Source organism: Anolis sagrei, chromosome 4, assembly GCF_037176765.1.
Source record: "Anolis sagrei isolate rAnoSag1 chromosome 4, rAnoSag1.mat, whole genome shotgun sequence".
Lineage (NCBI taxonomy): Eukaryota > Metazoa > Chordata > Lepidosauria > Squamata > Dactyloidae > Anolis > Anolis sagrei.
In genome coordinates this window covers 163,747,676-163,775,255 of record NC_090024.1, presented here as the reverse complement: position 1 = coordinate 163,775,255, position 27,580 = coordinate 163,747,676, and positions in this window count along the sequence as shown.

Genomic DNA, 27,580 nt, shown 5'->3' with positions numbered 1-27,580 from the left:
GGAAAATTTCCTAGATTTCTAATAACACTGACTGTGGCATTGAAGTTCATCAGACATTCAACAGAAAGTAGAAATTTTTCACCAACAAAAAATATAACTTTTGGCTATTTGCATCTCCTAGTCAGCATGGTCACACAGTTGTGGATTCTGGATAAAGTACAACAGCTGGTTCCAAAATTATATTTCAATCCTCCCACAATGATGTGAGCTCGGGCATCTCAGAAAAAGAAAGAAGAAACAGTTCCATTGCGTAAGTGGTGGAAATAATTTAAGACGTATGACGTACTTCCTGTGTCGTCTTTGGAATGTATGGCACACTACTGACTTTTAATCTATCTGTATGTAGTAGGGGTGTTTTCTAAAGTACATCAATTTCTAGTTGGGTTCAAAGCTAGTTATGAACTAGTCTTGTCTGGAGTATATGGGTGGGTTACCAAAAAACTATTTGATTGTACAGGTGGGAAATGCTGGCCTTCTAGATACATTCTGGATTGCAGCAAATATCAGCAGTTCCCAGAGAGAATTTTATCACCTTGACAGGAATGCCAAAAAAAGTTTTCTCTTACTTCATTTCCAAACTGGAACGTATTTCATAATTATTCCTATTCTTACTCCTTTCAAGAAGTGTGTGAAATGGCATTTCTTTGAGCCAACCTTCTAAATTGCTTTTATATTGTATTGTTGAAGGCTTTCATGGCCGGAATCATTGAGTTGTTGTAGGTTTTTTCTGGCTATATGGCCATGTTCTGGAGGCATTCTCTCCTGACGTTTTGCCTGTATCTATGGCAAGCATCCTCAGAGGTTGTGAGGTTCTTTTATATTTATTGTGGATTTATAGGCTAATGCGTATTGGTGATATTTTTAGTCATTCTATGTCCTCTCTTCTGATTTTAGTAAAAATAAATAAGGACAAATAGGTAATGAATCAATACATCGTGGGCATTGCAATGCAACATTATTTGGAAGGCTGCACATGCTCCAGATATCCTGCATAACATCTGCTATTATCTGCGCGGATCCTTTTAACATTGTGGTCTGGGTGATGTGGGGCTATTTCTTAAGTAATATTTACTCTGTCTCAGCTGATACTTTTGAGACGTCCTATCGGTTTGTATATCCCACTAGTTGATCCACCTAATCCTTCCTCTTGAGGTTATAGTCTCTGGGAAAAGTTGTGTGTGTCCCTGCTCAGCACATATGCACTTTTAGGATAACTTTTTTTTTTAGGATATTAACAGCACCCAGCCATCTCTAGAACATTGGCTTAGATCCTAAAATAAGTAACCTTAAGGAAGTTCATGGAAGTAACATTTCTTGTCCTTTTCTGTTTTGCTCAGGAAGACACCAGATATTTAACTTTGTGTAGTTAGCTTTCTTGAATGCCGTCCTTCCCATCTTTTATGTTTGCTATTTGTCATGAGTATTCGGATATGAGTTTTATCTAGTAGATGGTAAAAGCAGCTACTCTAATCCAAGGATGAGGAACTATTGGTTTATCAGGTGAAATACTCATAGTTCATTATGATTGACCATGCTGGCTGGAACTTTTGACATCAGGAGTCAGAATTTATTGCTAATCATGTGCAAAATGTTCCTTTGCATAACCTGCTGAAATGGTGGTACCATTAATTTCATAGGGTTTTCTTAAGCAAGGAATACTTAGAGGTGGTTTTGTGAGTTCCTTCCTCTGAAATTCATCCTATAGGTAAGGCAGTCCCCAAGGTACACACATCCAACTCATAGTTAAGAAGGGGAGTGAGAAAACAGGAAGCCAGAGAAATCTAACCTTTTATCACAAACCCTTGTTTCCACAGAAAGCCAAATTTTTCAAAGTCTAATTATCACAGGGACAGAAAGTGAGGTGAAATCTCCTGAACAGGGGCACAGATAGCAAAACAAGCACCACTGGGTGTTAACTTTACCTGGAGTTACACTTAAAAATGTGCCCATTCTGACTTCCATACAAATTCAACTTAAGAACAAACCTACAGAACCTATCTTGTTTGTAACTTGGGAACTACCTGTATTTGATAGTCTTTGTCAGTCGCCCATCCAAGTACCCTGTTTAGCTTCCTAATCAGAGTGAGTCTGGTACATCTATGGTATTTAGGCAGCTATGAATCATACTCACTAGTTTCATCTAGTATGTGAACTGTTGTCTTTAGATATGCAGTAAGACGGCATTCAAAGATATTGCCATATTCTGGCGTTAAAAGATACAAAGGAAAATTGCATCCTTTTCGAGACCAGTTTCAATAAGTTTTTGTAAAGTCCAGTTTTTGCATCTGATAAAGAATTCATGAAAGCTTTTGCTAGAAATGTCTTTGTCACAGTATCAAAGGTGGTACAAGATTCCTTTATATCTTTTTAAGTACAACTGCGTGTTTTAAAGAGAGAGAAAATGTTGCCAGAATAGCTCAGCAGAAGATGGTTAATGTATATGGTTTACTCCCAACTAAGAGGTCTATGAGATTTCCTCCTTGGGAAAACTGTACAAGGTACAGCTAGAATGTTGTTTTTATATACAGGTGCCAGATAGAGCTGAAGAGATAGTCTGTGTGGCATAGATCTCATAGGAATACATGATTTTAAACAATGAAGAGGGGAAAAGTTAGACTACTTCCATGTCAGCTTTTCAGGTGGAAGACTAGCAGGAAAAGTGACACTATAATTATTTTTCCAGTGTGTTGGTTTCCTATTGGAAGAGAAATTTGGGGATGGATGTTCAGCTAAATAAGTGCTAATCTACACATGTAATTTTTCAGGAAGATTCAGATGGCAGAACCCCACCTGTAGATTTCCCATGAAGAAGAAGAGTTCCGCGTGTATACTAAAAAAGCGAGAGAAATCATTTGGCTTTTAATGTATAGGGCACAGCATAGATGAGATACTATAGTTAAACCAAACCATGGAAACCTGAAATTTCATACACATCAGAGTTATGTATTTTAAAGGTAAAGGTTTCCCCTTGACATTAAATCTAGTCATGTCCAACTCTGTGCTGGTGCTCATCTCTATTTCTAAGCTGAAGAGCCGGTTGTCCATAGACACCTCCAAAGTCACATGGCCAGCATGACTACATGGAGTGCCGTTACCTTCCCACAGAAGTGGTACCTATTGATCTACTCACACTTGCATGTTTTTGAACTGCTAGGTTGGCAGAAGCTGGGCTAACAGCAGGAGTTCACCCCACTCCCCGGATTCGAACCGCCAACCTTTTGGTCAGCAAGTTCAGCAGCTCACTGTTTAACCGACTGTGCTACAAGCCCCCCCCCCTCTCTATATATATTCTTACAAATTTAAAAAATCTGTTAATGTCTATTGCTGTGGGCTTGGCAAACACAAAACTGCAGTACAGCTGGTCTATAAACCAAGCCATTAGTTTTAGAATTACAAACACTGCTTCCCAGACAATAAAGTTAGATCTTTTCTCCTAATGTTATAATATCCTAGTAAGCTACTCCAACTTTACCTAGATTTTAAAAGGGCCCTGAAAAACAGATGACGGCTTAACTGAAATGGAAAGAGAGGAAATTAAATTCAGTAGTTAGGAGATTTTTTCAAACAATGTAACCAACATCATTATTGAATAAATGCTGTACTAAATACAATTGTACAAGGGAAGACCAAGATTCCTTCTGCAATATATTTATGACAGTATAATTGGCCTTTAACTGCTATGGTTATATCCTATGGCATTTTGGGCTTTGTATCATGATGAGATACTACAGCTCTCTGGCTAAGAATTCTAAATCTTGTTGCTCTGGTGTGCTTTCAAGTCCTTTGCAACTTGTAGCAACCCTAAAGTGAACCTATTATAGGGTTTTCTGAGGCTGAGAATGTCCAACTTGCCCAGCGTCAATCAGTGGGTTTCAATGGCTTAGCAGGGAATTGAACCTTGGTCTCCAGAGTTATAGCCCAATGCTGAAACAACTAGATAATGCATACTCTTGATACTAAAGCCTGTTCTTAAACTGCAGTTTCCAGGATGCAGCCATGGCAATTAAAGCAGTATCATAGTGCTATATTTGCATAGTGTGAAAGGGCCCAAGCTGGTACCCTGCATTTTCACCAAGATCACTCTCATGCTCCAATATTTGCATGAACAAAATAAGGCATGGTATGACATAAAGCCATATTTATTTAAGGGCTGACTTTGCATTCCAAGCATGTTTGCTGTAGTTTCCCCTGCATTGCAGCAGTTTCCCACATACTAAACATACCAAAGTTGAAAGGGCAGGCACACACTGGTATTTCCAAAAAGTGTTTGTCAGTAACCACTTTTTTCAATGGCCAATAGCAATGTATATGGGTGTGCTTCTTTTATATGACTATTCATTAACAGATTTTAAAACTGCCTTTAAAAATTAAAGCCCCCTCCCCCCTAAAGCAATATATTAACAAAGAAGGGATTAAGAATAACCCATGCAAATGTAAAACCCTAATTCTTAAAGGAGATATGCAAATGAACCTCTAAAATGAACTGATAGTGTGTGTCCAGTAATGAGAGATCCTGACAAATAAGCAAAGACAACAGTCATTTGGAGAGAGAGAAAAAAAACCCTTTAAGAATTCCATTCTAAAGAAAGTTACTCTGGGTGCTAATCTAACCTAGCTCCATTCTAGAGAAGAGCCAAGAGAGAACTAATGGAAAGGAGAAGTTATATCACAGAGGGATCCGTTTAGGAATAAGAGATAACACTTTGGTTCACTCAGACTAACAAACCTATTACTACTACCAGCCATGAGTGGTTCTTGACTAGTCAGTGCTAAGTTTTGTTGCACTTCCTACATGAACAGCATCAAAAATTTACAGGACAGCATTTAATAATATGTAAAATCTTCATTGAGAAGTGGGGGGAGCTAATAAAAACTGTATAAACTTCAGGGTGAGGAAATACAAAAGTTTGTATGATTCAACTAAACTCTTGAAGTATGAATACTTTTGTGATTTCTATGTAATGTTTCATTTCAGAGACATTTCAATGATCAGACAGACCAGCATTGTTTTGTCAGCATTCCATTTTATAATTTGTGTTGTTAAACAACTAGTCTATACAAAACCCCTCAAGAAGTATGTCCAGGTTGTGTAATGAATAAGATTCAGATGATGCAGCTCTACCTCTTTTTTCCATTTAGTTCTAGCTAACCACTGACAAAATAAATGGCAATAATAATGGGATGAACAAGAGTTCACTAGTGAAAGCCAGATGAAGTGACATGCGAGAGGGTAGGGCTTCAGCCAGGCATGAAAAGAGATAGTTGTTCCTCAATCCCATTGAAAAGTCAGATTTATAATCTGGCAGTGGTGGATTCTCCAGGGTAGCAGAAAACTGTTTCCTTCCAGATGCTGTTGGAATACAGTTCCTAGTGCTCCTAGGTAGCACAGCCAGATGATGAATGTTGGAATTTGAAGTCCAACAATGTTTGGAAGGCCAAGCTGGCCAGGCTCTGCTGTTGGAGCAGAAGATGGAACAAAAATGGGCTTGACAGAGTATGAATTTTCATGGTGAGACATTTATGGAATAAGGTGTCCACCTCCGGATATCAGTGAAGTGAATCCATCATGGTCATTCTTACCTGAGCAGTTTCCAAAGTTGGTGTCTGATTAGATATGGGATACTTCACTACATTGGGCTTTTTGCTTGTTATCTAGGAGAAACATTATTGTACGTCCTTCCAGATGCTGTTGGAATACAGCTCCTAGTGACCCTAGGTAGGACAGCCAAACCTGCTTGAGTTTTAAAAGATTCATAGAATCATAGAATTGGAAGAGACCTCGTGGGCTATCCAGTCCAACCCCCTGCCAAGAAGCAGGAAAATCGCATTCATAGAATCATAGAATCAAAGAATCAAAGAGTTGGAAGAGACCTCATGGGCCATCCAGTCCAACCCCCTGCCAAGAAGCAGGAATATTGCATTCAAAGCACCCCCGACAGATGGCCTTCCAACCTTTGTTTAAAAGCCTCCAAAAAAGAAGCCTACATCACACTCTGGGGCAGATAGTTCCACTGCTGAACAGCTCTCATAGTCAGGAAGTTCTTCCTTCAGGTGGAATCTCCTTTCCTGTAGTTTGAAACCATTGTTCTGTGTTCTGTGCTCCCTTCTCCTGCTTCCTCTTGGTCTTACCACTATCATAGAAATATCTGATGAGGTGGGATATTAAATAAATAAGATCCCTACCTACAGCCCTGATAGGTTGGTCACTTACATATCACCTTAAAAAGAGAGCAAAAGATGTGCTACTTTATATGAAACTACCTGGGCTAATTGATATGTACAAATGGAAAATGAGAAGCAGTTGTTAGAATGTAAACAAAATTATGAGAATATCTTACTTCAGTGGGAAGTCTGGGATCAGATCATGATCATGCCTGTGTACTTGCTGAGCCTTCTGTTCATGGAACTAGCTGTGAATGGCACTTCAATTTCCTTCCCCATGATTCTTTATCTAGAGGAGTCAAATAGTTTGGCCATCTATTAACGTTTAAAAAGAAGGGAACGATTTGTTTGTTGCCAATGTACTGCTGTAGTAAATCAGTGCAAGACAAAACATTATAGAGAACATTAAAGTAGCCTAAGGAGTTAAAAAATATCACCATCCTCACTGATGCACATTGTTAGGAATGAGAGGGGAATGTTGATTTTAATAGGACTTTGATGATTTAAATTATCCCATCTGTCTGGTATCAGTTAACACTTTCACACAAATTGGGAGGTTAAATTGCATTTATTCCTTCAAACTTGGCAGAGTCAGGATGCCAAGCTAGGAGGGATGCTAAACAAAACCAAGTATGTGAGCTGAAAAAATTGAAAATGCCCCTAATCCTCTGGCCAGAAGTGAGAGTTTAGTGAGAGGATTGCTACTGCAAACTGGTCATAACTTGCCATGCTACATGATTTTTTGGTATAATGCAAGTGTAATTGCGTTTTAATTGCTTGCTGAAGCCTGCAGAGGTAATGAGGCTTGCTTCTGGCCCCATCATCCATAACATGTGTTATGGCTCAATGAATGCCATGCTCCGCTGAGTATTTTACAGCTGAGTAGCATAGTTTGCTATAAGTGAGCCAATTGTTGAAGACAACTTAGATAAGCCTCCTGTATTCATAATGTTTTTCTTTCTGAATTACTTTGGAAATGCAGCTGTAAGTACACAGTTCCCATGGCAGCAGAAAACTTTCTTGAAACCTGGCACCCTTTCACACTAAAAAAAGTTATAATTCCACTTTAAATGCTATGGTAACATTTTAAGAAATTCCAGAATTTACACTTTATGGAATGGCTTTAGAATTCTGTACCAGAAAGCTCTAATGTCTCATCAAACTACGAACCAATAAATCCCAAAGGATGTAGTACAAGTACATTCATAATGATATAATTGTATGGGTCCTGGAAAAGACTTCTGCATCAAGCTCTGGAGATTCATTGTCATTCAAAATACTGAGCTAGTGAGTTTGAATTAGTAAAAAAAGAGATTCCTATGGTTCATAAAACTTGGGATTCCAAAGAATGGAAACATGACAGTTGAAATGCTATATTAATGTAGTGTGAAAAAGCCTCTTGAAGAGTTAAGTCAAGGACAGTTGACTGTGGAGAATGGAAGAGCCAGTTTTTATCCTAACACAATCCCAAATTCTTAGATAGCTTCCTTGAAAACTAGATAAACCTGGTCTCGTTGCATCACTCCTGGATTGGCTTTGTTGGCATGGGATTCACCAGTCTCATTAGTGAAGGATAAGATGAGGATAAGATGATATTCATTCAATAGAATAATAAATTTGAAATGGGCTCTTTTGCCCATCAGGTCCAGTCTTTGCTCAATGCAGGATCTCCAACCAGAGCTTCCTCTGCAGGTAGTTGGCTCATTTTCAGTTTATGATGGAGCCCTCAGTGGCACAATGGGTTAAACTGTTGTGCTGGCAGGACTGCTGACTGAGTGGGTTGAGCTCCCTCTGTCAATTCCAGCTCCTCATGTGGGGACATGAGAGAAGCCCCCCACAAGGATGATAAAACATCAAGCATCTGGGTACCCCTGGGCAACGTCCTTGCAGATGGCCAATTATCTTACATCAGAAGCAACTTGCAGTTTCTCAAGTTGCTCCTGACACACACACACACAAATCAACATTAATCCTACAGTCCTTTTCATTGCTGTGCCAAGTATCCCCTGTTCAGTACCTGTGTATTTGATATTTTGGTCTAAATGTAAAAAAATGAATTTGTTCCTGTTTGAACATAATTTTATCAATTTTAGCTGAGTTTTCTTGTTTATCAAGATCCTTTTGAATTTTGTCTACATCTTCAAATGTGTTAGCTAACCCTTATAGTTTTATATCATCCACAAATTTGATAACATTCCCTTCATTCCTTCATCTACCATTGTGTTTCGCTTAATACATGACAGAGGGATGACCCCTCCCAATTTAACCAATTCATCCAATGTTCTCCACAACATCGCCTTCTCTCTCTTTTTATTTTGGGAGGGGGGCACGGTATAGATCTTGCACAGCCATGTAGGTTTGTAACCCCTGTCCCAACATAGAAACATAAATATATCTTTTTGCTTCTACAGAGCTATGCAGTTTAATTTTTTAAAGAAACAATAATGAGAAATTTATGGTAATATCCATTGTCTTTATTCGACTGCCACCAAAGGTGCACTGCTGTTTCAACAAAGGACAACCGAGCAGGATTAAAATAGTGCCCCAAAACATGCCTTGAAAGACACATCACTTTCACAGAAGACGAGCTGCATACAAGTTGCAGATGTGTGTGCCAATGCACACGAGAAAAGGCACTTCTGACACATGCAGAGGAATTAAGAGATGAGTGAAGCCAATTGTTTCTCCTTTTACAAAATGGTACTAGTGCCTATGAATTACTGTCAAAATGGATCTTGTATCATGTAATACGATCTGTAGGCACCAGTATACAAAGAGTGTCAGAGACAGGATATAAGTGTGTGTGTGTGATAAGAGTTTTTATGACAGCTGTCTCCCAGCATTTGCTGCCTAAAAAAATGGTTCGACTTTGCCTAAAAGTAGAATTAGAGCTTTTAAGGGCCCCTTGGTGATGCAGCGGGTTAAGCCATTGAGCGGCTAAACTTGCTGACAGAAATGTTGGCAGTTCAAATCTGGGGAGCGAGGTGAGCTCCCACTGTTATCCCAGCTTCTGCCAGCCTAGTAGTTTGAAAACAAATGTGAGCAAATGTGAGTAGATCAATAAGTACCACCTCTGTGGGAAGGTAATGGCGCTCCATGAAGTCATGCTGGCCACATGACCTAGGAGGTGTCTACAGACAATGCTGGCTCTTCGGCTTAGAAATGGAGATGAGCACCACCCCGCAGAGTTGGACACAACTAGGCTTAATGTCAGGGGAAATCTTTATCTTTACTTTTAAACTTTACCACTGTTGTACAGGTAGGATTAGCCCAGCAATAGAATGTATTTTAGTGGATGACTTTTCCTGGATTTTAAATTATTCTGCTCTGCTTTGCTACTAGAAATGAAAAATAACTTCAGTACTTTTGACTACTGAACATCTCCATTGGAGAGAAATGTTCCCAGGACACAGTACATTTTATGTTTTAGAAAACCATAACATTGCTCTATAAAAATTAGTAGACTGTGCTGCAGTAAGCTTCCACTTATTCAGTCTGTACAGCAATGCTGTATCCTTCAGAGTTTGTGAACTGTATCCATGATTAATGCCTCAGACCATCAGTTTTCAGCTTCTGAGTCCTTTGCACCTGGGATGGAAGGAAATAAATAAATAAATAAATAGGGAAAGGAGTAAACGGATGCTACATATTGCATTCTGATTCCAAATAGTGCTACTACTTTCTACAGTACTTCCTTTGTTTAAAACTAAGAAGCTATTCTCAAAATACAACATGTCTATGCCATTCCTAAATTCACATTTATTGTGAATTATCTTGATTTCCTGATTTCACAGAGCAGTTTCAGACATAGTTCTTACCATGCCATAGCTTGGTACATTCACTGAGTTTCATAGAGGTTTTCAACCATGGCATCCACCATCTATAAAACTCCCTTGTGCCCCCCCCCCCCCCCAGCTTCTGTGTTAATTTTCACTACTGTAGAAAATGCATTAAGGGGAAAAAAGAACAGCTGAACATATCTTAAACTACTAGTGCAAGAAGCTCTCACTGTGAAGAAAAAATCCCAAAGTACTCACATTCTCTCATGTGGTTTCAAACTGGTACTTCAAATCGTTCATTGAAAAGACATTATTAATTTTTCAGCACTATGATAATGCATTGATAAGGGAGTCCATTCAAGATGAACATATTTGTGTCAATTTATCAAACAATAACTTGCCAGGCAAGCAAACAGCCACTTGGTCAACAGGTTTTCCAAGTAGATGGTCTCTAGATAGTTGCAAAATGGGTGAGACAAAGGAACAGATACTAAAGTTGATTATATATAATGCTTTCATGATAGCGCATCTTGGAGTCATCTTGGAGTTTATTTATTTATTAGTCTATTTATAACCGAATCCAAATGATGACATTTTTGTGCAGCATACAATTACAAATGATTAACAGGAAAACATAATTTAAACAGATTAACATGAAGAAGCCAAGAGAGATGAAACGTTTTCAGTTATTTGAAAATATATTCATGTATGTTTTGAGGGGAAATGATTCGGGCCCATAGCTTTAATGTTTCTGAGACTAGAATGGCATGAAGATCAGCATCATGCAGGTTTTCAGGGGGAGGACATTATATATATATATATATATATATATATATATATATATATATATATATATAAATTGGAAAGCACTCTCTCCTGTGCTTCTGGAATGTATTGGAAGACAGACGTGGGCCCCTTCAGCCAACTTCAGTCCCTAAGCAACCAGTTGTAGGGAGAGGTGTTTATTCAAACATCAAGGTCCTAAGCATTTGATGTTATCTCCACACTTTGGATTTGGCATGACATATTGTGGTACAATTGTGTTACACAATCCTCTAGGAGCCAGCATGGTTTGACTCTGGAGACCAGTATTCATGCTTAGTCATGAAAACCTACTGGGTGACTTTGGGCAAGTCACATTCTCTCAGCCTTAGAAATAGGCTCACATTAGTATTGTCATAAGTTATAAATGGCCTGATGCACAAAATAAGAACAAACATTTATGTAATCTCACATGCTCCTAAGATAACATTTGTACCTATGACAGTACATCCAGCTATGGAGAAAAAAAACTTGGATGCATCTCCATTTCACCATGGCAAAAACAAATAGGAATGCGTGCTTTTGTAGCTGATTGAGTTATAGTAGAACAAAATGGTTTGCCACAGTGATAACAATTTTCCTCCCAATTACACAGCAGATAGACACATACAAGGAAATGATTGCTTATAGATTTGTTGCCCACACTTTTTCTGCCCTTTGGAGAATTTTTAAAAGTTGTGACTAGAATAAAGAGAGTGGATATAGAAAGAAATTCAGTGCTTTGTTCAATTTAAGACATTGGAAATTGGTTTCATTTAGTGAACAACATTATTGTCTTCATACAATGTCTTTGTGGATTTCACTGTCATAAGTTGTGAAGATGATTATGATCTTAGATGCTTAGATGTCTTTAAAGGGTTCTGTAACAATTATCAATAGCAAATATCTATGACAATTGCTTGGAAAATCCACGCACAATGCATAATATTTTTTGTACAACACCACATTGTTACTATATTTTTAAACAAAAGTAAACTTGCTGTTGTTATTTGAAAACCAAAGATTTGAAACAGAACAGAAATATTACAATAATTTATTACCAAATATAGTTCCTTTCCCTTCAAAACAAACATGGTAAAATCTGTCCATGATCTGTTTTCTACATAATAATTACAACCCGAAATATGAAGCATCCATAAAACAAAATATGAAGCATCCATATAACAGATTGCAAGCTTACCATTGATTTCCCTGGATGTTGCTATAATTTATTTTATTGGCCAGTTTTTGGAACCAAACCAAAGCTTGTTATATTGAAAAATAGTATATTTTAACAATGTGTCTGTTTATGTATTTTCAAGTTGCCTGTCAACATATGGTGATCCCATAGATTTCATAGGGTTTTCTTAGGCAAGAAACACTGTGGGGCAGCACTTTAACCTGAGCACAATTGGGTTTCTTAAATGCGATTGCACCCAGGTTGAAGTCCAGATACCTCTCACCAACATCCACACTTTCCTGGGCGGCGGCGGCGGTGGGGGGTTGTCCAAATGCCCTGCCGGAAGGTCTGGACACAAAACAAAAACCCCTCAGAAAATCCTTTTAAAAAGAAAATATCTTACCTGGCTGCCATTCCCCCTTCTCCAGAGCCAGCCTTAATTTTTATGCATCAGGAGAGGTCCAGTAGCAGAGTAATGGTGGTTGGGTAAGTTATTATCTTTTTAAAAGACTTCTTAAGGGGTTTTGGGAGGGCATGAGGGCTGTCTTGGGTTTCCTGGGCTTCAGGAGCCCAAGAAACACAAGACAGCTCTGTAGATGGGCACCAGAAGTCATGTGGTGTGATCCCCAGTCCCCATCTACACAGCACTGCCACCGCAGCTGGAAAGACCTGGATCTTCTGAAAGGTCCAGTTTTTTCCAACTGTCAAATTATTTCAGCACAAAGCTGGGTTTTCCTGCTTTGTGCCAAAGGAATTTGTTTTTACCTGAGGCATCGTTTGGATGCCCCGGGGGGGAAATGCGGGAGGGCGTGCACTTTAGGTGCAGTCTGGATGCTCTCTCAGAGGTAATTTTGCCAGTCCCTTCTTCAAAATATAGCTTATAGCACGTGTTATTTATTGTTAGTCTACCATCCAAGGAGGAGCCTTCTAATCAAGGTGAAAGAAGAAAGCGCAAAAGCCGGGTTGCAGCTAAACGTCAAAAAAACCAAGATTATGGCAACAAGAATGATTGACAATTGGAAAATAGAGGGAGAAACCGTGGAGGCCGTGACAGACTTTGTATTTCTAGGTGCAAAGATTACTGCAGATGCAGACTGTAGCCAGGAAATCAGAAGACGCTTACTTCTTGGAGGAGAGCAATGTCCAGTCTCGATAAAATAGTGAAGAGTAGAGACATCAGACTGGCAACAAAGATCCGCCTAGTCAAAGCCATGGTATTCCCTGTAGTCACCTACGGATGCGAGAGCTGGACCTTAGGGAAGGCTGAGCGAAGGAAGATCGATGCTTTTGAGCTGTGGTGTTGGAGGAAAGTGCTGAGAGTGCCTTGGACTGCGAGAAGATCCAACCAGTCCATCCTCCAGGAAATAAAGCCCGACTGCTCACTGGAGGGAAAGATACTGGAGACAAAGTTGAAGTACTTTGGCCACATCATGAGGAGACAGGAAAGCCTAGAGAAGACAATTATGCTGGGGAAAGTGGAAGGCAAAAGGAAGAGGGGCCGACCAAGGGCAAGATGGATGGATGGCATCCTTGAGGTGACTGGACTGACCTTGAGGGAGCTGGGGGTGGTAGCGGCCGACAGGGAGCTCTGGCGTGGGCTGGTCCATGAGGTCACGAAGAGTCGGAGACGACTGAACGAATGAACAACACCATCCAAGTACTATCTGGGTTGACCCTGCATAACTTCCAAGATCAGGCATCCTTTAGGGTATCAAGCTCTATTTAGTGAGTAGCCAGTTTAAAAGATACAACTAATTGGATTTATTCTAGCCCCAAGCCCAATGACACAAAACTCCAAACTAGTCTATGCCTTTTGCACTTTTCATCTTTATATTTGGAGTGAGTCTGTATAAGCAGAGTGAGTGGAAAGACCATGCATAACATCCACTTGAGAAACAAGAAATCAAAGCAAATACTAAAACAGATAGACTTCTCAGCTCCTCTTTGGTTAATTTCTCAGATTCTCCCTGCTACCTTCCAAAAAGAACACTGATGTTTTTAGTCAACAGTCCTATCTCTTAATCCCTTGTACCATATTACTCAGTTGTTTTTCTAAGAAATGCCTGAGTTTGACTTACAGGAAAGTTTCAAAAATAGAATTGCAAGCATGAGTTGTCATGATTAAGTGATTATTATTTAAATAGTTCTTGTCAAGCACTACAAAGCAGGCTTTCTGTCTCAGCACAGAGACCTACTGTATAGAATTAAGCAGATTGACCATGAATTGTCACTGTTGGACTATTGAACAAAAGAAGACTATAGCTTTTCATAATAGCCTAAATCTGCTTCAGGCTACAACTTCAGGATAGACATTTTAAGCAGCCAGCATATGCATGATTCAAACATTTGGATCTATATAGATCCACTGTTTGATCAGGTGTTTGAGCATTGTTACATGGCTCCCCAAATACATGAGTTATGGGTTGTTGTAGGTTTTTTGGGCTGTATGGTCATGCTCTAGAAGCATTCTCTTCTGACATTTCACCTGAAGAGGACCACATGAAGAGGACCCGAAAGCATGTGGAAAATAGATATATAAACCCCACTTGCCTTGTTTCCGACAGACCTCACAACCTCTGAGGATGCCTGCCATAGATGCAGGCAAAATGTCAGGAGAGAATGCTTCTAGAACATGGCCATACAGCCCGAAAAACCTACAACAACCCAGTGATTCCGGTCATTAAAATCCTTTGACAATACATGAGTTATGGCTCTGTCAAATATAAAAAATGAATGATATTATGTCTAAGGACATTATCAAGTTTTTGTTTCATTGCTTCAACTTGTTTCATAGCTTCTGATAGCCATCTTTTTTTAAAGAAAAAAATTCTTTCTCATGCAATTTATGGAAGGCTCCTCTATTTTTATAGGACAAACTTGAACAATTGGATGATAAATCACACGGTCAGTTTACCATCTCAAATTTCCCAAGGGACTGAGATAGGCACATTATTCTGGGTACATTGTACTTTGAGTAATAGAACATGCTATCTTGCCTACCCTTCTTGACCATTGTCAACTATGAAACTTAAATTAATTACTCAGATGTATATTGTATTAGTTTTTGCAATAACAGGATTGCAATAACAAGATTCATACATGGGAAGAAAAGCACTTAAGAGGATGAAGCAATAGCCTTTCCTTATGTACTTGGGTTAGTGAGCAATGCCTGGGTTCACCAGAATGGCTACCATAAAGACCACCACTCTACCCCCAAATACTTGCTGATGGTATATCTACACTGAACAATTAATGCTGTTTGATATCGCATAAGTCAATGCTATGGTATCATGGATTTGTAGTTTAATGAGGCGACAGCACTCTTTGGCAGAGAAAGCTGAAGTCTGGTAAAAAGGACGACACCCAAGATTCCACAGCATTGAGCCATTGCAGTTAAAATGGTGTCAAACTACATTCATTCTACACTGTAGATGCACCCTGAGCAGAAATAGTGATTTTTTTCCCCTCGGATACAATTAAAATTAACATTAAAATAGCAACTAAAGAGAAATGGGTTGTTGCAGGTTTTTTTGGGCTGTATGACCATGTTCTAGAAGCTAATCACCTCTCAACAAAGAATTCTCCCAGGCAGTAACAGAGCATACCTAAAAACTGACAGGCCATCAAATGCTAATCAAGGTGACCTATTGAAACAGTCATACCTAGCTCCAACAGACAAAAGTTCTTTCTCCCACCCTGGACTTTCCACAGATATATAAACCCAAATTTCCTAGTTTCCAACAGACCTCACAACCTCTGAGGATGCCTGCCATAGATGCAGAGGAAAAGTCAGGAGAGAATGCTTCTAGAACATGGCCATACAGCCCGAAAAACTTACAACCCAAATAAGGCATTGTTAAAAGCTATATACTAAAATATGGTATGTGGTACAAAGAAATAAAACATAATTAAAACATGTAAGTTAAAACATGATAGGTGATACATATAAATAGAAATTAGTTGAAATATATAAGCTAAAACATTAAGTCTCAGCTAAATTTCAGAGAAATTAATATTTGTTTTGTCAATATCAAAAAGACTTCAAATAGCAACCTTCCTGAATTCCAAGGATTTAGGATTTTCAAATAGTTTACAGAAATATAATCTGAAATAATCTCCAAGTCTTCTGTGGATTTTGAAGTGGCTTGAAATTTTTGGCTTCCATAAATTTTAAGGTCTGTCACTATCATTTTGAAGGAAATTTTGAGCTAATGATTCTTGCATCAGAAGATTATGTTAGTACTATAAGTTTCTTTGGTGCCTAAGAGTTAATCCCCTGTTCTTTGGAGAACTTTCGGCTCATTACCATATTTTTTCAAAGTGAAATAGACACATGCAGCATGAACTGAATCTATTGAATAGGAGAATGGAATGGCCTTATATTCTGTATATTGGCAGTCATGTTTTTGGAAGAATGGAGATTGTAAAAACTTTTCAGATGATAGATAAAAGTTGAATTTTAACCAATGGTTAATTCTGAAGTGCCATAACTACCACTTGTGTGCTACATTTATACAGGAAGTTGGTAAAACAAGCAAACTCTGACACTGCTATAAAAAGAAAATGGTGGCTGGACTTTTATATGACTGCACTGGGAATAAGATCAGAATTTTCCTGGTTAGAATAAATGGTCTAATTTTCAGCTGGCAATGGAAGTAATTCATTTTCATTAGTAGTGGCCACCAGTGGAGAGAGCTAAAAGCAGATTCTGAAACATTTACTAAAAATGTTCCATTTATTTATTTGACTGGGTAAGGACAGGAAATGCTTTGATACTTATGTGCAATTTTGGAAAGCAAAGTCATTGATATGAATTAATCCACTGAGACAGCAGCTTCCATAGTTGTCTATTAATAACTCAACACATGAAGCGGGCAGCGCTATAATCATACTATTGCTAATTAGCCAGAGAAAAATAGCTAATGGGCAGCACAAAATAATGGGCTAATGGGCAGCACAAAATAGTTCTAAGATAAAAGAATTTAAAATAATGTATTGGTTTTAAAAAATGGATTTTCTCGTGTCCTCAGGAGGTCAAGACAACATTGATGACCAACAATGGAACAATGAGGTCAAAACTCCATCCAAGTCCCAGTACATTATATTTGAGTGGAAAACTTGCAAGTCAGCCTCAAGGATACATTCCTTTCCCACCCAAATCCTAGAATCTATGGAGGCTATTCCAGAGCCTTATCCTTCACCTGCAGCATTTCCCATCACCCTGATCCAGACATTTAGTATAGATAGCTAGCTATACATCTAAAAGAAAATATGTGGACATATCTCTGCTTCTCTCACTGATCCCTTCTGAAATACAAATTACTGTCTTGGGGGCTTGCTCAGGGCATGTGAAATAGACACATGACAGAGATGTGTCTTCTGATAAATCATCTAAATTTGTATTTCCACAAGTACCTAAAAGTTTATGTGAGGACATGTAAAAAAGTAGTGAATGTTCTTTATATAACTGGGGTGGACATAGTTAGCTTGCTAGGTATCCCAATAATTGGTTGTAGCCAATATACCGAATGAAGTAAATGGTGGCAGCTGTAGCACAACACCATTTGGTTCTCAGCCTGTGGGTCCCCAAGCATTTTGGCCTACAACTCCCAGAAATCCCAGCCAGTTTACCAGCTGTTAGGATTTCTGGGAGTTGAAGGTCAAAACATCTGAGGACCCACAGATTGAGAACCACTGACCTAGTGGAACGTATTCTTATCATCCCTATTAGAAAGAAGCTGCAATGAATGAAACAAGAAAGTGCATAATAATCAGTGGAAGCTTAAATAAATAAATACATTCTGGCTTCTAAAATGTCACCATCTGGGTGAACTTTCTTTGCAATAAGCAGATATTCTACACTACTGAGAAAAGAAAGAGATCTTCCAGTCTGTAGTTAAAAATCTGCAAAAGGCAGTCATGATTTTATATTTAGCAGCATTTCCCAATTGGACTGGATTCTTATGCTAAATACAGTGCAGGCTTAGAACGTAAGTTTGTACACCCAGTTATTGTACAACCATTGCTAACTTGTTGAAAAGGAAATAGTTATCTATTCACCAGGATAGAAGAATATACTCTCCATTATCCCGTGAGTCAGGGAAAGTGGTCTATCAACTTTACTTAGTCTAGCCAAGGTCTTTGATTATGGAAATTCTTGTCCAAAATGTTCTGGGAAGCCACAGTCTCCTAGTCTTGAGTTAGTTCCTGCATTGTAGTGTGAGCAGACTGTAGAGTGAGGGACATAAGACTTCTCTCATGTACAAAGTGATCAATAGCAATAAAGCTCTCTTCCTCTTACTGTGCTAGTGTAGCACTAATTCAACACATTCCTTTTGCCTAGAAAAACTTCCCTTCTTTTAATATGTGATCTGGTCCTGGAACAGTACTAGCATGAACATAGCCTTAGGGTACATATATTTCCAGTAGCAGCCCATGCTCATTTTGGTCAGTGAGGTAGAAAATACAAGACCAGCCCGCTTATATGGGACTGGTAGCTGCTTATTGTACCAAGCAATTATGGAAAGTAAACAAAGAGAATTGAATTTCAAAGTTATTGTTGATTCTTGAACCGTAAAGTAAAAAAAAAGTTATAATGGCTCAATGATCAAACTTAACTGAGCAGGTTTGACTTGAAATTCTTATACAGTATGAACTAAATCATATGGGCTGAGTTTATTGGACATGCATTGCTTTTAATATGTTTTAAGCCACTTTGGGTCCCTTTGTGGGAGAAAAGTAGGATACAAATAAAGATTGATTATTAATAATTTATTATTTATTTACGACATTTATAGCCCACCTTGCTCAACCATATGGTGACTCAAGGCGGGTTACAGATTGGCACAATTCGATGCCATACATTCATAAAAGTGCGATTATTATTATTATTATTATTATTATTATTCATTAAGGGTTTGGAAAAGTTGCTTTTTCAGTATGGCTCCCAGAAATCAATAGTTGGAGAATTCAGAAATTTTTAGTGCAAAAAGTCGCTTTCCAAGTTCCTGAGTTTGTTCATCAAATGAGAACTCCAGAAACCTATGCCAGAGGTTAAAAGCAAATAACAATCAGGGCCTGGGGAAGGTTTCTTTTTTATTACAGTTTGCAAGTTGGAGAGGGAAAACCTGACTGCATATATAAGTGAGAGAAAATTGAATGCTCACATCCTGGCAATTGCAAGAGGTAATTACAGGACACAAAGTTCTTTGAAAACTTTTCTCCATGGTCACTTAGACCTTGTCTGTTCTCCAAAATCAAATATGTTGGGGATACAGAGCTGTAATCCTCATGGCTCTTAGTGAAGGCTATTTACTTTCTTCTACTTCTGGGGATACATAGGAGATCATAATCAAGCAGACTTTCTGAGACTTTCGCTTTGGTACAAATATTGCAGGAGACTACAATGTAGCTTCTGTGAACTGACCACTTTTGGTTTTTGTTTTAGAACTGCTCCAAATAAACTAGTAAGGTAGATAAGGAGGGGAAGGAAGAGATGTTGATGTTGATGATGATATTTCTTAGCTGTCCTTTTTAAGAATTGAGAATACAAGGATACTAGAGAGACTAATAATATAGAACATGCATTTACATCCAGTGCATGTCGCAGTGAGTTTAATGACTCTTATTTGTAAGAAAGTGGGCACAAGATTATAATTCTATGAGAATTGTGCATGTGCCTCTTCAAGCTTGAGTCAACTGATTAAACTGCAGCAAAGGGCTAAATATATGGAAATAAAATTATATTTCTGCTCTCTTCTGCTTGGCTATTTCCCCTCTAGAAGACCATGAGTGAAAACCGAATTAAAAGAGTTACACAAAGCAACTTCAGAGGAAACTTCCAAGAGTGTCTACCTGAATTACCACTTGTTATTACTGTTTATACCACATCGAACAATTACAGTGTGACAGATTTATGATTGCAGAACTCCTTCACATTACATGCTCTGCCTGCCTGGGAAGGCTATGCCTGCAAATTATTATCATCTTAAAGTGCAGATGAAGAATTTTATGACTTGTTTTGTATTTGACAAACAGCTTTGTCAAAGAATTCAGGGGGAAACAGCCAGGCTTTCTGGCTGGCTGCTGATTTACTTTGGCTAATTTACTGAATGAAGTGGCTTTGTTTTTATGTTCAGCTTACATTCTTGCCTTGAACATTCTAGATTTTAATTTGTAATTTTCATTACCTATGTTATGTTTTATGACAATATTAGTGGAAGACTTCCACAAAGCCTAAAACCAAAGAAGGTAAACCAATTTACTTACATTTTTTTCTCCACCTCACTGCACACTGTAACCATCAGTGCTGTACTTGTCAGTTGGGTCTACTTGTCAGCTACATCAATGCTGTGTATGCCACACTTTATTGCCCACTAAACTAAAACAATCTATTATGGCACTGCAGTACGGAGGGTAACTCATTTAGTCATGGGGGCCAGGAGGGAAGGTCTGAAACCAATGTAGCCCTTCCTTTGAATAAGAGTTTTCAATAATGAGAGAAAAGGATGTGGTCTTGCTCTCATCTTCTTTCTCTAGATTACTTACAATGATTCATAGGGTTAGGGACCCTTCAGACTTTCATGGAAGCTGTTGGTAGGTCCTGCAGCATTAAGGAAGAATATGCAAACCCCCCCCCCCCCCAACAAAAGGATTTCTCCCATTGGGTGAAAGAACACCATTGGATTATTGTTGTTGTCATAACATATCTCTAAGTCAACTCCAAATTATGATGACTCTTCCAGTAGCTTTCCTAGGGAATATTTCTCATTCCAAGGATATTTGCCATTTTTTTCTGAGATTAAGCAAGAGAGACTTTCAATCACACAGTGAGTTTCCAGTACTAAGGGCTTGTCTACACAAGCCAAAAAACAAAAACACCCCCCCCCCCCATACTCATGGTGAATGTGCCATTGAGAATCTTCACAATGCTTTAGGCAAAGTTAGGGAATACTCCAGAGTTTGCCCAAAACCTCTGGAGTATCCCAGAACTTTGGGGCTATCTGAACAGTAGTATCAGATCTGTTTCAGATGGATTCCTTTTTCTAGATGTACACCACTGCCGTTGTCTTTTCCTTGTGTTCACCAAGGCAAGGAAAGTCTTGTCCCTATGTCATCACCACTTCTGCTCCCCTCCAACCAAAGAGTCCATGCAAGTGCCTAGCCATCATGGTGGTGTATGCTGTTGCAACAAACAAGAAAAAGGGGAGATCAACCTTCTCCTTCTTGCTGGTTGTATGAACATCCCATTCTCACATCAGTAGATGCAGCAGGCAACAGTTAAGCATTCAGGCACAGCTCGGTAGCTGCCTAGGAGTGGTCGCAGCAACATGGATGATGAGGTGGCAGAACAATGTGAACTCTGACCATCTGGATAATGGTCACAGATGCACTTCATATGTTCTGCATCCAGAGCTACTCTAGCCGAAATTTGCACGAGCCTTACCTGCCCATTGTAGCAGAGCACTAAGCAGAGATTTAAATCCAGATCATCCTTAAAGCACCACACCGACTCTATTTGTATCATGGATTCAAGAGAAAATAACAGATTAAATAACAGAATAATTCTCTTACAAATTGAACTCCCTGCTCAACGAGTGCCCTTTCACTTCTCCTTGGCTGTAGCTTACATTTGTGGGCTGGAGGAGAAAAAAAATCAGCTTTAGGTGCTGTTTGTGTTTTATAAAAGCTCTGATTGATTTTTTTGTGCTAAACATAAGGAGAGAATATAAGGATGGCACACCACAAACAGTGCATGCACAGTTCAGTGACATAAAGACATTACAAAAATAAATGGTGAGGGGGGATAAAATATTTTAAACAGAAAACATTTAAAGCTTTTCTCCTTTCACTCAAGCTGCGCCCGTATCTCGGGAAGTCTGACTTGGCCACGGTGGTACACGCTCTGGTCACATCCCGCCTTGACTACTGCAACGCTCTCTACGTGGGGCTGCCCTTGAAGACGGCCTGGAAGCTTCAGCTGGTTCAGCGCGCGGCAGCCATGTTACTAACTGGAGCGGGTGGCAGGGAGCATACAACGCCCTTGTTGTCCCAGCTCCATTGGCTGCCGATTTGCTACCGGACCCAATTTAAGGTGCTGGTTTTGGCCTACAAAGCCCTAAACAGTTCCGGCCCAAAATACCTTTCGGACCGCATCTTGGCCTACGAGCCCACGAGGACCTTGAGATCGTCTGGGGAGGCCCTTCTCTCGATCCCGCCTGCCTCACAGGCACGTCTGGCGGGGACGAGGGAGAGGGCCTTCTCGGTGGTGGCCCCCCGGCTGTGGAACACTCTCCCTGCAGACATCAGACAGGCGCCCTCCCTCATGTCCTTCCGAAAAAGCCTCAAGACATGGCTGTTCGAGAAGGCATTTAATTAAGTGCTATAACAATGTGGTAAAGATGACTGGAATGGAACAAGGAATATGAGATTGGTTATGATTCCACTATGAGACGAAGCTAATTTTTAGTGTAGTTTGTAATTGTTATGTAGTTTATATGTTGTTGTAATTGCCTCTTTGTAAATTGTCTTTTATATGTGTGTACACCGCCATGAGTTGCCCTAAAGGGCTGAGAATGGCGGTTAATAAATGCATCAAATAAATAAAATAAAATAAATAAATATCTGCAGATAATTCATGACCTGGAGAGTCCAGTCTCGAAGGACACAGTGAAAATAAGACTTTATGTCCAAGCTGCTCTTAAATGTGCCTACTGCAAAAATTGTACAGTATGCATGCTGAAATTCAAATGGTTCTCTGGGGATTTTGAACTGACCATTGCATTGTCACTGCAGCCATACAATGAGTTGAAAATAAAATGGATTTATGGAAAACGCACATTCCCCAACACTGTGTACATGTAGCACAGAAGAATATTGATTATTCACAGTAGGAGCTGCTCATCTGAATGTAGCCTGCAAGAAGCTGTAAAAGATCTTCCTCAACCAGCAGGCATTTGAGGAAGGATAAGCAGAATGCTGCTGGGGAGGCTGTGAGTGGGATTTTTGCGGGGATTGTGAGTTTTAACATTCATTTTAATTGTTTTTATTATATTTTAACTGTATTTTAACCTAGCTCACACAGTACTATTTAATTGTATTTTAATGTTTTGTGTTCGAATTCTTTTAAATTGATCAAAGTGTATGTAACTGTCTTGTCTCCCCTCGGGGAGAAAGGTAAAGGTTTCCCCTGACATTAAATGTAGTCATATCCAACTCTGGGGAGTGGTGCTCATCCCTATTTCTAAGCCAAAGAGCCATCATTGTCCATAGACACCTCCAAGGTCATATGGCCAACATGACTTCATTAAGTGTTGTTACCTTCCCACAGAAGTGGTACCTATTGATCTACTCACACTTGCATGTTTTCAAACTGCTAGGTTGGCAGAAGCTGGGTTAACAGCAGGAGCTCACCACCCCACCCCACCCTCCCCGCTCCCCGAATTCATACCACCAACCTTTTGGTCAGCAAGTTCAGCAGCTCAGTGATTTAACCCACTGTGCCACCAGGGGACCCCTTGGAGAGAAAGGTGGGGTATAAATAAAATTAGTAAATAACGTCCCTTCTACACAGCTGAATAAAATCCCACATTTTCTGTTTTGAATTGGAATATATGGCAGTGTGAACTCAGATAACCCAGTTCAAAGCCGATATTGTGGGATTTTCTGCCTTGATATTCTGGGCTGTATGGCTGGGTGGAAGGGCTCTAAGTTAGTAAATGAAGACATTAGCATCTAAAATAAAGAGTTTTAAAAACACTCACGTTTCAGTAGTTTCTGACTACTATTCAGGATTAGAGTGGGGTATGGTCAAATTTTCAGAATAAACAGCCAAAGAAGTAAGTCCAGAATGAATCTGGCTTTGGTCATATCTTGTAATTGTGAAACATATGGTTCTTACAAAACCCTTCCATTCATTTTTTTTAATTTAGGCATTATTGCTACATCTATTTGCTTTTCACTCATTACAGAATTGTGAAGAAAGCATGACTATTCCATTGTACTGAGAAGGGCTTTCTATCTTTCTTTTTCTTAGGAAAAGGAATGATGCCAATGTTACCTGACTTCTCAAAATATAATTTGATAAGTCAGAAGATAATTCAGTTTTCTTTAATTTCATTTTAAAATCTAAGTTAACTTAATTCTGAAGGTTTCTAAGAAACATTTCTCCAGATATCTAAGTCATACATAGGAAGACACCATTCAAGTGTGACTCTTATATTCATTTCCTCTTTTTCACATCAACACCATGAGATAAGCGAAGACAAGATGAACCTGAATGACCTCCCTGGGCAAGAGAACTGATCTGGGATTTTAAGTTGGATTGATGTACCATGGCCAAGCCTTACTATTGATTCATTATACTCAGAGGCGGCCCTAGGTAAATTTCAACGGTAAACAAACAGTATTTTAAAGCAAGAAATTGAAAAAGAAGATCAGGCAGACTGGAGCAATATATTAGTGGTGGTTGAAGGAATACTGAAAACAACTTTGGACCATGTATTATTTGTTCATTGTGCCCACCATTGCTTTTTGATATGATCAGTTCTTTAATGTATCAGTCACATAACTGGCCAACACACATTTTGGTGCTTCAAATGTTAGCCTTGTTTCTGGATATAATTGAGTTGTAGATTCCAAAAATGGCACTGGTTTTGCTCCATCAGCTTTAGTTTTTGAGCTACAGAATATATGCCATGTACCAGTTGCCATCTGCTTGCCCATAGAAAGCCATATTTAAGAAGCTAGAGTTGATGCTGTCTATCCAATGCAATTTTCTGAATTAGAGTCTCAAATAACTCCAGGAACACGCCTAAAAACCAAGACATCAAGAAATAGAGGGCAACCGGGCTGTGTAATAGGGGTTTTTCATAAGCTGCTACCAGTTAGTGACCCTAGAAACCTCTGAAATCAAAGAAATACAACCAAATCATGTTTTATCCTCCAAAGAAACTCTCATGGGACATTAAAAACAGTTGGACAATCTGAAATCCTCTCTACCATTGTTTATGCTGTGTTGGATAGATTTTTTTATTGCTATTTCCCCTGAAATCACTGTGGAAAGATGCAAATAGTTAGTTATAGGCTTGGCCCGAAACAATTTGAACAAAAATGATTTGTAATATTTCGTGGTCCATTTCATATAACCTCTGAAAACAGAATGAGTAGGAGGGACCAAAAAGCTTGGCAAAATGGATTAAGAGGATACAGTTAAGTCTGCAATATACCTGAGGCAGGGGTCTGGTCAGAGGCGGTCCAAGGTAATTTTCAATGGTAAGCAAACAGTATTCCCCCCCCCTCCCCAACTAATCACTGATATATATATATATATATTCTGTTCATCATGGGAGTTCTGTGTGCCATATTTGGTTCAATTCCATCATTGGTGGAGTTCAGAATGCTCTTTGATTGTAGGTGAACTATACATCCCAGTAACTACAACTCGCATATGTCAAGGTCTATTTTCCCCCAAGAGCGCCTCAAGAGCACCCCTGGGCAAAATCAACTATACTGCAAATGCTTACTTTGCGTAATGGGTTGAGCCGCCCCTGTGTGGTAAATAAATATAAGCATATGTATGTATGTGTGCATGTGAAGAGAGGCACTTGAATAATGTATGCACGTAAGTGACCATGAACATTTAGGTAAAGGTAAATGGATGGCCATCTGTCAGGGGTGCTTTGAATGCAGTATTCCTGCTTTTTGGCGGGGGGTTGGACTGGATGGCCCATGAGGTCTCTTCCAACTCTATGATTCTATGAATGTGCACATGTCCCTCTGTGTGAATGTTTACAGATCCTTATGTATGTGTGCACCATTAGATCAGTGCAGGACTATGTGTGTGTATATACATGTGTGACTTTGAAGCCCTGCTCAGCCATGAACCCCACTGGATGATGTTGGGCAGGTCACTCTCTCTCAGCCACAAAGGAAAGTTAGGGCAAATCTTTTCTCAACAAAGCTTGTCATGGAAACAATATGTACGCCTCTCTCTGTTTCATTTATTATAATTACACTAGATTGTGTGGGTGCTTTCATACATTCTTTCTCTTTCTTTCAATCCCACCCCTCATACTTTCCCCTTCCTTTCTCTTCCTTCCTTCCCTTCTTTTCTCCCTCTCTCTCTTCTTTCTTTCTCTTCTTTTTCTTTCTTTCTTTCCTTCCTTCCTCCCTTCCCTCCATACACGTCACCTTTCTTTCCCAGTGACATCACAGAGGGCTACTTCACCTAGCAACGGCCTTTGTGGTACAGACAAACATACGTTCTTTCACATTTTTATATACTGAGAGATTTATCTATATTGCACCTTTTCCCCACCATGGGGACTCGAAGTGGCTGTACATGTGCATGGATAAATATATACATACATGTATGTGTATGGAAATATATGGTGACAAAAAAGGAGGCAAAAGTAGGAAAGGATATATATATATCTTACATCATTTATTGGCACCAAGCATTGTTCCTATGAGAGTGGTGTGTGTTTGTGTATCCTGTACCTATAGGCACAGATAAGGAGACTATCAATAGATCCGTACATAGACATGTATATCCATACACGTGCATATGCATGGATATATATGCATATACATACACTGCACCACCAGAGCCCCCAGTGGTGCAGTGAGTTAAACTGCTGAGCTGCTGAACTTGCTGATTGAAAGGTTGCAGGTTTGAATCTGGGGAGCACCATGAGCTCCCACCGTTAGCCCTAGCTTCTGCCAACTTAGCAGTTCAAAAACATGCAAATGTGAGTGGATCAATAGGTACTGCTTTGATGGGAAGGTAACTGCGCTCCATGCAGTCATGCCAGCCACATGACCTTGGAGATGTCCATGGACAATGCCGGCTCTTCAGCTTAGAAATGGAGATGAGCACCAACCCCCAGAGTCGGACACAACTAGGCTTAATGTCAAGGGGAAAACCATTACCTTTAGCTACATATTCATGGTCACATATGTGCATACATACATGGATATACAAATGCATACATAGAAATGCATGGAAATATATATGGGCACACAAGCACGTTCAGGGATATACATTCGGGCCGGCCATTTAAACAAAAAATTGTTTATTTGTCACCATTGACTGTTTTTGTTTATGTGATTTATATGATTTGTATTGTATTGATTGTTTAGTAATGTTGTGCTTATTGATATTTTGTTTGATGTATTTTGGGCTTGGCCTCATGTAAGTCCCTTGGGGAGATGGTAGCAGGGTACAAATAAAGTATTATTATTATTATTATTATTATTATTATTATTATTATATAGCTATAGATGTGTGCATAGCTCTGTAAGGGAGATATGCATGTACATCAGTGGTTCTCAATCTTCCTAATGCAGTGACCCCTTAATACAGTTCCTCATGTTGTGGTGACCCCCAACCATAACATTATTTCCATTAGTACTTCATAACTGTAATTTTGCTACTGTTATGAATCGTAATGTAAATATCGATATGCAGGATGTATTTTCACTCACTGGGCCAAATTTGGTAGAGTTTGGGGGGGGGGGTATTTTGTCATTAAGGAGTTTTAGTTGCTGGGATTTATAGTTCACCTACAATAAAAGAGCATTCTGAACTCCACCAATGATGGAATTGAACCAAACTTGGCACACAGAACTCCCATGACCAACAGAAATTATTGGAAGG